Here is an 11,695-nt window from a genome sequence, read left to right as displayed (position 1 = left end):
CGAGGAGGAGGAAACCGACCTCCAATTTTATGGTATGTTTGTTTTTTTGTACTTCACAATTTACGCTGATCTTTGTTAGCCAGGGCATAAATGTTTGTCACTGTCCTTGTCTGTTTATAACAGACAAAACGGAGGAGGGATGTGTATAGCACTCTTCTCTCGCACTCCCCCTCCCTCCTCCAACCATCCCTCTCTCATAGTTTGGACACCTGCCAAGTCCCACAGTCATTATCCTAATGAGCACTGACAGCCTAAAGTCAGCCTGGCTAAAACACCAGCGCACACACACACGCACACACATTAATAGGGTCCAGAAGTGTTATTCTTATGCACACACACATACCATGGAAATTATTCTTTTGGTCTTATCAACTTTATCATAGTGCTGGTATGAAGACTGTAGAGGCTTCTGCTCAGGAACAAGTCCAATTTATTTATCTGTGTTCATTCACTTGATAACTTGATAATTGACTTCACTGGTGCCGCACACCACATTAAGGAGAGTTAAGTTTTCTCTACATTGTTTATCATGAGAGTTGAAGACAGGAGACCATGTATTAGTTGCAGTTCTGTGGACTAAGGTGTAACTTAATGTAATGTTTACATGCCTTCTTGTCAGTCACAATTCCCAAACAGCATCATTGCAAAGTCTTGAAAACAGACACCAAAAAAGCAAAGCATGGGGCTGAATTGGCAGGGGCGTTTTGCTTCAGGTACCCAGACCTTCCTCTTTAATCTGCGTACAAATAACACGACTTTACACTTTCAAATTGTGCGCAGTGCATACGCCAAAGTACAATTTTGCATGCCTGTAATGCGCCAACACCAGGCTGGACTTTTATTGTGCAGAGACGGCGTGTCATTTTACGGGCAAATGTCATAGAGAAAAAAATGTCAAATAGTAGTCTAGTATAAAGAGCGACAAAGTCCACGTCAGGAGGTGGTTGTGGAGGATGGATGGGCCAAACAAACAGGACTTTCACTCAGGAGACCGCTGTTTGAGTCCTGTGTGAAACCAAAAGTCAACGGTGACTTATTTTAACTTACATTACACATTACATACGTGACGTAACATATTTAACTCATGTCACGTACGTAACGTGATGTTTTCCTAAACCTAACCAAATAGTTTTGTTGCTTAAACCTAACCAAACTGAGCCTCGCTGTTATCATCATGACCATTCAAGGTGATGCACGGTATTTGGACGCATCTGCTCTCCACAGAAGTTAATGGGAAGGATTGGAGAATCACCTGCACACAAAATTGGACTTGCATGCAATTTTAAAGTGTAAAGTAATGTTATTTGTATGCAGATTAATGAGACTGGGTTGCAGCACCGATGAGACATTGAAATACAATCCAGGAAGTCCAGTTTGAGTAAAAGATCAGTGGCTTATCAGATGCCAAAAACAACAGACATGTGAACTATTTTCTTTCTACCGATAGTTCCTATATGAAACAGCTCACAACAAATCTGTGGATTTTCTTTCGTAACCGGGTTGTGATTTCTGGAAAGAGACATTGTTGTTGAGTTTTTCAAATGTATTTTCTGGCACTTTGAGCACCACAAGCCGAGTGCCACCCAGTTCCAATTTATTCGAGAGAAGGAAGACATCTCTACGACCAATATCTCCAAAACTCGGCACACGATGGATAAATAGCACTACAGGTAAGAGGGAAATATTTGAGGTGAACTGTCCCTTTAAACATGAGGTTGAGGTCTATCCTCCTTCTGAAAATTACTTTGAGGAAACACGTTTTTGTTTCACGTTGCATCTCTGAGAATAATAACAAAAAATCTCACAAAACACATTTTAATTGGATAATTGGAAGAAACCAGTTTCACATGGGAAATTTCATGAGTAAGACACCTGCCAGCCTGAAGAGAAACAACGTGACCTGATGAGACGGCGCTCTTCCTGGCGCAACACCGCCCGTCTGGCAGGAACACATACAGGAAACAGGTTAGTAAAGTGACTGGTGTGTGTGTATGTGTGAGTGTGTGTGTCCTCAGGAGTGTGCCACCACGGCAACTGTCTTCATGGGAACAATACCACCTGTTGCCCAGGGCTACCAGACAATGGAGGCCAGATGGGGAGCAAAGGGTGGAGAACAGAACCAAATACTGACCATTTAGGGGCATCAAATCAAATTCTGTAGGTATTCCTGATGCCAAGAGCCTATGGTTTTATTGTTTATCAGTGTTTGTATGGGTAATACAGTACATAGCCATCTGTCTTTCTCTTTTTTTAATCTCTTTTTGTCTCTAGGTCTTTGTTTCTTTGTCTCTCTCGCTCTTTGATACACATACATTGGCAAGATGAAGTGATCTAGTGATATTTTCTTAAAAATACATCTTTGACTATATTATATTTCCAGCTGTGAGCTGTGCTCAAGTTTCCATTGGGTGTTGCATTTAGGGTCAATGGTGTCTGTCAACACTCAAAAAGCAAGTGATTAAATTCAGTAATTGCTAGCACAAGTTTTCAAAAGACTGTCAGAATTAGAATAGTGGATACAACTGGGACACTGCATGAGTGTTTAGATCTGCATATGGGAAAGATTTAATGAATGAAAATGTCTCACTTCTCGTTCCACATCATATATTTAAAATGTGTTTACAGACTCTACATTAAGATGCATGTTGGTGTGAGAAGAAGTGGTTTTAAAAACACAGCTGTATTTTTGTTCTGAAAAATTAGGGAAATGTAGCCATCACTAATGTATATAAAGTACGACTTACGATTGTTTTAATTCTTACAAAATATTGACACCAGCTGTGCTGTGGAGCCTTTCCAAATTGCTGAACTGTGGTTTAGGAGTAGAAAAGTGAGAGTGAGATAGAGAGAGACTCTTTCACATTAACAAGTCAAAAATACATTTCAGCATTCTCTGACTCCTCGAGGTGATGTATATCCACTGTGAGACAGTTGTCACAGGTTAATGTTTTGCCATGACTCAAGTCTGCAACTGCAGTTACATACACATTACTGCTGAACCACTGAATCAAACAGAATTACTTAGATAGGTCAGGTCAGGTAGTCAGTTAAATGTCACTGTGTATGTCTGAAAGGAGTATAAGCAGAAGTTGCCCTTTGGCCTGGGAATCCACCAGTGCAAAGAGGCGGAAGGTTCGGTCACAGTCAACTTCTTCAGCTTACTCTTTGTCTTTGTCCACATCCCTCATTTCCTCTCTTGTAGTTGTCATGTCCTCCTCACTGTCTATCTCAAGAAACAGGATGTGAATAAATGTTTGAGGATCAGCAAGATGCACTATCCACATACCTATAAATATGAAACATGCCATTCCTTATTGCGATATAAGATGTACGTACAGTTTGGGGAAATTGCTGCCTGTATATTTCTCAGTATTTTTTATTACAAAAGTATTGATCATCCAGTTCTCAGAAAAGAAATTCAGAACTCTAGTATATATATCTTGATCACTGTTCACTGAAATGCACTCTATATTTATGTCAGCTATTATTTTTTAGTCACTGTCAGTGTTTTTCAAAGAAACAACAAACGTTTCTTCTAGTGTCTTACTGTTGTAATAAAACCTGCAAAATGTTTATCTGACATGCTAAAAGGTAGCAAGTAGCTGACTTAGCTAAAGTAAGCTAAAGTTAGCTTACATTAACATTAACCACCTGTCTTAGACTGTAGTAGAAAAACCCCTTAGTGTAGCCAACTGAATTGAGAATGGGCGTGAGAATTGCTTGGAATAGAACGTTTCCATTGTATAAGAAGTAATGTGTCATTTCTTAATTTGAAAATTTACATAAGATAATTTACTGTAACTCTTCTTAATGAAGGTCATGGTAATTTTGGTTAGCCTGATAATCTGGATTGTCAATTTGTTTCCCATCATTCCTTCAGCCTGACATTGTGTTCATTTCTGGATATATATATATATATATATGAACAGTATGTTGACTTAAGAATTATTTCTGTACCTTGACTTAAAACAACCCATACAGTTGCACTCTTGTCGCTGTTTTTCTGTGGCTAGATTTCATTAATGTAGCTAAGTAGCTAGCTAGCAATATAGGGAGATGATATCCCCTTTCTTAATCACGTCTACAAAGCCGTTCCTCCAACTGGCTGAAAAGGCCATCAATGGTCACAACACCAACACTACGAAGCAGGATTTGGGGTTAGCGAGGTAACTTCAGGTTTAACCCTGGGTTTTCAGTCTTACGACGGTGGTTCACTTCTTACCAGGGTAGCCATGGTAACTTATGCTGAACACCTAACCTGCTCCGGAGCAGGTTATATTCGAGATAAGAGAGCAACACGTAAAAAAGGCTACTGACCAATCAGTTGTCTTGAAAAATGGCATCACCATTCTACAAGATCCTGTGGAGCTCGGTGCATGGAATAAAAAACAATGAAAAAGAAAAAGCTTGGTGTGAGTCTCTTAAGAGGGCAAGAGTGTTCAGAGACTGATAAAACCCTTGTGCTTTTGTATACCGATCATCCTACAACAGAGACTGATTGAAGCACTAAAGCCTTGTACTTGTTGTGCTTATAAGATATGAAAGAAAGCCCACTTACCGCTTTGAATTATGTTTTTATATTTATCTTTTATTTGCTCCCACACTGCTCGGGTTGCAGCTGAAAGAATAAGGCCAAAATGATCATACTATAAGAATACATCTAAGCAAGACATTAATTTAATGGAACACACAAATCTTCCTACCTTCTTATAATTTTTTCTCATAATTTTTAGATTTGTTGTAATTCTTAAATATTGAGTTACATTATACTTTATTCTTGACGCTGCACTTAAGTCTGGCACTACTCTATATTTAATCATCCATTGTTTTTAAGTTTTATTCCTCTTTTATTCCCTATGCCTGTTTTTTCACTGTGTGTTTTATTGTTATGTTTTATGTGTAAACCTCTTTGTAATACTGGTTTTGATAACTGCTATAAATGAAAATGAATTTTTTTTAAATTATTTATTATTATTATAAATGTAATAATGGTCAGATCCGCCCCCTTTATGTGAACGCGCTCATGGCTAGATTGGGAAAACCTGGGTTGACTTACCGAGTTGATAACCAGCATAATGTGACCGCTTAGCGTGACTGCACTTGTTAGGGTTAGTGAAGCCAGATAAAGGAAAGATATCCTGGGTATGTTGAACTTGCTTTGTAGTACAGGCCACTGACCCATTGAATAACTGGACATACTGAAGATGTGGGAGGTGATTGAGAGGCCTGGAACCAGGCAAAAAAAAAACTTTCCAACACCTGTTTTGGGAAAAGATTTAAAGATAGCTAACACTTTTACACCTGAACACTTTTAGGGATGACTAACTCTAAAAAAAACACAATAAACAGAATTGGAGAAACTCACCAGCCTAGCAACATTAAGGCTACAAAGAACTAATAAAATACCCAGAATGCAACAGACGGTGTCACCCAGTACTCCATTCGGAAAGAATATCAGATGGTGTGAACATGTAAATGTCTAGTCATCAAATATAATATGACCCCGTAATTTTCACAAAAAACTAATTGTAAAATTTTTTGCATGCAATCACCTTTAATATATTCCACACTGCACCATGTGTGCTAAAATCAGAACTGAAGGTGTAAGACTGGAATCTGATCTGTACAGACTGAATCACTGTGACATTGCGCCAACAACAACAGTCACTTTCGGGTAGACAACTGGCAGTTGATTTGAATTGCGGAGAGATATGTAAAATTAGTAAATTTGTTTAGTTTGCTAGCGTCTCTTATAAATAAAATCTATCCAACAGCCTCATCTCACCGCAGGTCGGACTAGTTTTGGGTAAGCTAGAGCTTTCATTTACTTTAGTCTGTGGCCCAACAGGTAAATTAGGTCTCCAAGCTTACGTAAGTGAAAGTGTTGTCATTAATGAGATATGAAATCATAAAACATGCATTTTAGATGAATGAGAAGTATACACTTCAACATTCAAACATTCAACATGTTGCTGCAATTAAATTGTATGTAAAAATGTTATGTGACACATGGGTTTTCTACCCAGAAGTTATTATTATAACAAACATTGTGCTTCGGTCAAATTGGTTGCCATGACAATCAAATTGTGTTTGGTCATACTCACTTTGCTGAGTTGAAATGAAGCAAAATATCGAAGAGAATACGGGAAGACTGCTGAGTTAACACTTACAGGTACACAGTACAACTTTATCATGTAGAACAAGTGTATTTGTAAATTTGCCTTCTTATTAAAGACAGTGGCTGTTTGTGCGCATCAGCCACTTAACTTCCATTCAAATCTACAATACATAAGACTATTCACTGTTATCATGGCATGGGGTCGTTCCAGTCTTGAAGAATGCCATTTTTTCCAGTCATCGGACGGGCACGATTGCCCAGTTCCCATAACTTGTATGATTACCCCATGAAAAGAAACAGTATGCACAAGAGCAGACGTTTTTGTTCCATTTTTTTTTTTTCTTATAAACAACTGCACATTCAAGTATAAATCTAAGCTATCCCCGTCACACATGCCATGTTGCCATTGGAAGTATAGGAGTGAGGGCTGAATAGAACAGGAGAATGTGGGAACTGGAGGTTTTCTGCCCTGTCAGGGTCGCCATCTGCTCTTTATCCACGCTGGCACCAAGCCCTGGTCCAACCCTTGGCACCTATACACACGCACACACACACACTGCATGCGTAATATAATTGTAACTTTGCTTAGAAAAGCGGGTGTGCAATGCACTACAGACTAACAAATTAAGACGTGTACAATGCATTTCAACAAAGCTCCTTTAAACGTGTAAAATGTGATCCAAGTGAGTGGGTTTGCATATTTAGAGTTTCCTACAGTGTTTCTGGCTTTTATGTGAAATGAGTAAGTGAATGGAAGAACAAGAATAAGTGTTTATTTGTGGATTTTCTTGCGTGTTTGTGGGAAGGAGGTGCTTGAGTTTGTACGTGTGTGTGAGTGAGCCCTTGTATGCAAAACAAAGAATATGTCTTAGTGTTTGAGTGGAAAGACAAGAGGGCCATAAGTATTTTGTGTGCATGTACCTCAGTGTGAATGCAAATCCAAAGTGATTGGCTTTTGTTTTTCGAAGGAGTGGGTGGGGAAGGTGCGTGACAAGCGCATTTCTCTCCTTTTGGGTTTCTTGGCTCAGTTTTGGTGTTAGTGTATGGGTGTGTGTGTGTTTGTGTGTGTGGTGATGATGTTGGTTCCCAAAACAAAACCAGCAGCTGTTTTTACAGGCTCACACACCATCCATCTGTTGTCATCTTAGACCCCCCTCCTTTAGCCATTTCGTTACACTTTCAAATAAGCAAAAATAAAAGTTAAATATAATGATTTGGTAAAATCTGAAAAAAGCACAATATTTTTGTCACAGAAATAATATGCTGAGGCATTTTTTTTTTCACAGAACATCAGCAAGAGCATTAGAACTTTCAAACAATAGCTACCAACCTAAATGTTGTGGCTACAAAGTCCTCTCCAGTTCATTTTTACTGTACATATGTAAGAGTAACAGCTAGCTCCATGGTGACAGGCAGAGTTGGCATAGCAACCAATGAACCACAGCTCGCTGAGGTTTACAGCTGGCACCACATCTGTGACCAATCACGTCATTTGGCTAAAACTTCCCGTTGTATAATGACATTGAAAACATCACTCAGCAGAAACTCCCAAACATGTATGTAATCTTGAAGGCGTTAGGAGTTTGGGAGGAGTATGACTTCAGCAATTTGAAGAGCTACGAGGACTATGAGGTTTTCATGTCAGTAACAAGAAGTGCTGCTGCTTCAACAACAACAACAACTTCAGCAGCTGGTAATATCTTGTGCAAGCTAGCTACAGGATATTACTTGTAGATTTGTATAAAGATGAGATAATGCATTAAAAAAAAATGGTATGTTGAGCACAGCTTGAAAAACATTTCTGACATGCTGATATATTTGTATTCAGCTGTTGTCTAAATGCAGATCAGAATATTGTAGACTGGATCAACACAGTCACATTACAGCTTACACATTTTGTTACACTTCTGTCTCTCTGCCTACACTGTCTCAACACTAGTGAAGTTGTAGTCTGGTCTAGACTGTTTACATGTGAAAACAACAACGTGCATCCACACCAGCATTTCCAGCAGTGTGGGCGGATGGCCGAAACATGGATGCATTTTTAAATTTAGACAGCTTAATGTGGACGTACCCTGAGCTGTAATCACTGGGAGTAATCTGGTTAAGACCGATAATCTGAAAGTGTTAAACCCCTTAACTCCCAGTTTACATGCAGTATGTAATCAGATTTCCTCCCTAGCCCCTCCACATGTGTCTAACGTCATTATCAGTTTCATTGTCTTCTGTGAACTATTTCATGCAGAGGTGTACCATGCAGAACAAATTGCGAAAGGTCTTATTTACAGTGATTACTCTAACATTACTTACAAACTTAATATTCTTATCCTCACCCTTTTCCATGTTTATGTGTTTATTAAAACAAAACAAACTTTAAAGTTATCATTCTTCTCCTTTCCAAATCGCTTGATATCTTACTTAACTTTTATTTACATGCAATATTCTGAAATCTGATTTCTGTCAAAAATGTGTAGAAAAATCAGATGATTGCAGTGAACCAACCATGCACATGTACTGAAGACAAACAAGCAACAAAAACAAGTCTGAGTCTCACCAGAGTCGTCTACAGATGCTGACTGACCAATCACATGACTGTTGCTGTCATTCTTGCTGTTTGTTGTGGTTTGTGTGAGTGTGTGTGTGTGTGTGTTAATGTGTGTATATGGATGTGTGTGTTTGTGGCTTAGGAGTCAATCCCTCCAAACAGGACTGTCATTAACCCTTTTGAGACCACCCAGATGTTTAGCTCTGTGTGTGTGTGTGTGTGTGTGAGAGTGTGTGTGTGGCCTGCAGACTGGCATTGTGTTGTGTGTTATCTATCCACTCCAGCCTGTCCATTGATACTGCTAAGACAACAACATGCTAACGCACAGCACTCAAAATGGAGGGAAAAAGTCGGCAAGAAAATGTCATTAGGGTAAAATGAAATTTATAAGATGATATGAAACTGGGAAATTGCAGTGGCAACCACCCCTGCCCTTTTGTTTGACTTAAACGGGTCATGTGTTTGCCCTAATGTGACACTTCGTTGCTTTATTTTTCCCCTAATGACCCATCAGAGGGGCACTTGAGGGGCCCACATGCCCTCTGGTTAGCCTAAAGACCCCTTTGGTTGGCTCAGATGCTCTCTGGTTGGCCAATGTGCCTCTGTGGTGAACCTAAATGGCCTTCTGGTCAGCTCAAGTGTTGCTCAGCTTGTGGCAAAAATGAACCCTTACCCTGCACATGCATGAGGTGCCCCTTTTTCTTTTTCGTCCCTCGGTCTATGCATGCCACTAGGAAACTGGGTTGTAGCAGCAGCAAACCTAAAATAATAGAAATGGTAGGAATAACAAACAATCTTTAAAATAAAATGAATCCATATAAAAAATTGGGCTTAATGGTCAACTTGTACACAGGTGTATAGTGTGTTACTCTCATGTTATTATAATATTAATGTTATTCAGAAATCAGAATAAAAAATGTCACCACACAATTAAAAAGGAAACTTTATTGAAAAAAGAAAACCACTGCATTCCTGATACTGTACATTAGTCTTCATTAGAGTTACATGAAAGGATGTGACCTCTTAAACATCATGTTTGCCTTTTTATAGGATCTTGCAATTGACCTAAAATGTTTTGAAATCTCTTAAGAACTGTGTGACTGGAGTCCTTAACAAAGGATTAGCCTTGATCAATTTACTGACAGCAGAGATAACAATGTTCACAATTGGTTTGTTTCGTCTGTTACTTAAAGAAAGCTGGGTTGCACTTTATTTTATGGTACACTAATAAGACGTAATAAGCCATACTTTGTATCAAATTAGACCGAAACTAGAAATATGTTCTTTATTAGACAGTAAACACAGTTATACCCTAATTAGACACCATACACCTAAATTATGCTGTAATTAGAAACCACATATAATGCCGTATTAGACCCAAAATATACTATACTTAGACACTATTATACAAAATGATACTCAAATTAGAAAGCAACAGCATTATATGCAGTTTGTAATTACAGCATAATTTAGGTGCATGGTGTCTAATTAGGGTATATTTGTGTTAATTTACTGTCTTAAAAAAGAATATATTTTTTCTAGTTTTGGTCTAATTTGATACAAAGTATGACTTATTACATCTTATTAGTGTACCGTAAAATAAATGCAACCGGAAGCTGTTGTTGTGTCAGAAATGTGGATTCTGTAGCTGTGAAAAATCATGTGACCCCGCAGCCTGAAAGGAAGACCTTGCCTGGGATTTTGGGAAAAATGCAAAAGTGTCAAAAAACATCTAGACTCTTGAATATTGCATCATGTTTCAATATTTTGAGAGTGTTTTTCCTGTTCACACTACAAAGGCAAACCACAGTTTAGAGATGTATTTACTTTTCAAGTAGATCTACAGTAGCTTTGAGGAAAAGGAGAGTATTTCCCGTTCACATTCCTGACCCTCACCTTGATTTTGTGCTTTAACATGACAGTATAGCAGTTAACAGAGCACTACGAGTCTCCTGCAGCTGCTGAAACATACAAAGAGTCCCTTCTTTGTAACTTTATATTCAACACACTGGTCCGATGCACGGGATATGTTCAAAGATGGAAGGAGAAAGAGCATTACATGGGAGTTTCAAAGGGCAAGCTCGGCTGCAAGACCTCAAACGCACTCTCTCTCTCTCACACACACACACACACACACATCCCTCACACACCTGTGCAAACTCTCCGTCCGACTTCCTCTCGCCAAGTCACACACACACACACACACACACACACACACATTTCCTGTGGGCTCATACACTGCCCAGTCTGTTCTCCAGGGCGTTGGCTGCTGGGCACTTGCTCAATGTGTACCCAAGTGTAATGCTTCAGCGCTCTGGGACTGGCATGCAGACAACACACACACACACACAAACACACACATGAATATTACATGGTAGTACACATACAGTGGAGTCAGAAAATGTGAGGACAGTAACCTGTTTTTGGGTTGATGGTTGGAGTAGCAATTAAACAGTGTCGCTTAGATTTACGCAGTTTATTCAAGAGACATCGACTCATGTCTTGTAGCTGGTAGCTCTCCTGTTTTGGACTCCCAGGCTTTCCATTGTCAAGATGGTTTGCTATTGACCAACTGCGCATATTATCGTGTCAAAGTTCACCAAAGTTGAATTCGATGCAAAAGATTTTCATGGATTTATGTCGCCCCCGTGACCGAATCCACTGATCGCAGTGATTCCATATAACTGAACTGATTATGGCAGAGCATATCACTGCTATTAAAACACAGTTCGTATAGGAGACAGGTTTGTCTTCAAGCCAGCTTCATTGCTTGCTAGTTTAGGGGACTTTTTGCCTTCAATCTGGTCTTCAGCAAGTTAAACACATGTTGAGATGGATTGAGGCAAGGTCAATGACTTGCTCAGTCAAGACACTTTCAGGTCCAACATGCTGGAGTACTGAGCCAGAACAATGAAAAACACATAATTAGCCAACAAAGTCCTGTTGGATACAGCGTTGTATCCACACAGCTGGGCAGCTGGGAAGGACAGGAAAGAGCTGGGTGATCTTTAACACACACACACACACACACA

The sequence above is a fragment of the Siniperca chuatsi genome, linkage group LG4 (assembly GCF_020085105.1).
Source record: "Siniperca chuatsi isolate FFG_IHB_CAS linkage group LG4, ASM2008510v1, whole genome shotgun sequence".
Classification (NCBI taxonomy): domain Eukaryota; kingdom Metazoa; phylum Chordata; class Actinopteri; order Centrarchiformes; family Sinipercidae; genus Siniperca; species Siniperca chuatsi.
The sequence above is the reverse complement of the archived record's forward strand: the minus strand, read 5'-3'. Positions refer to the sequence as shown.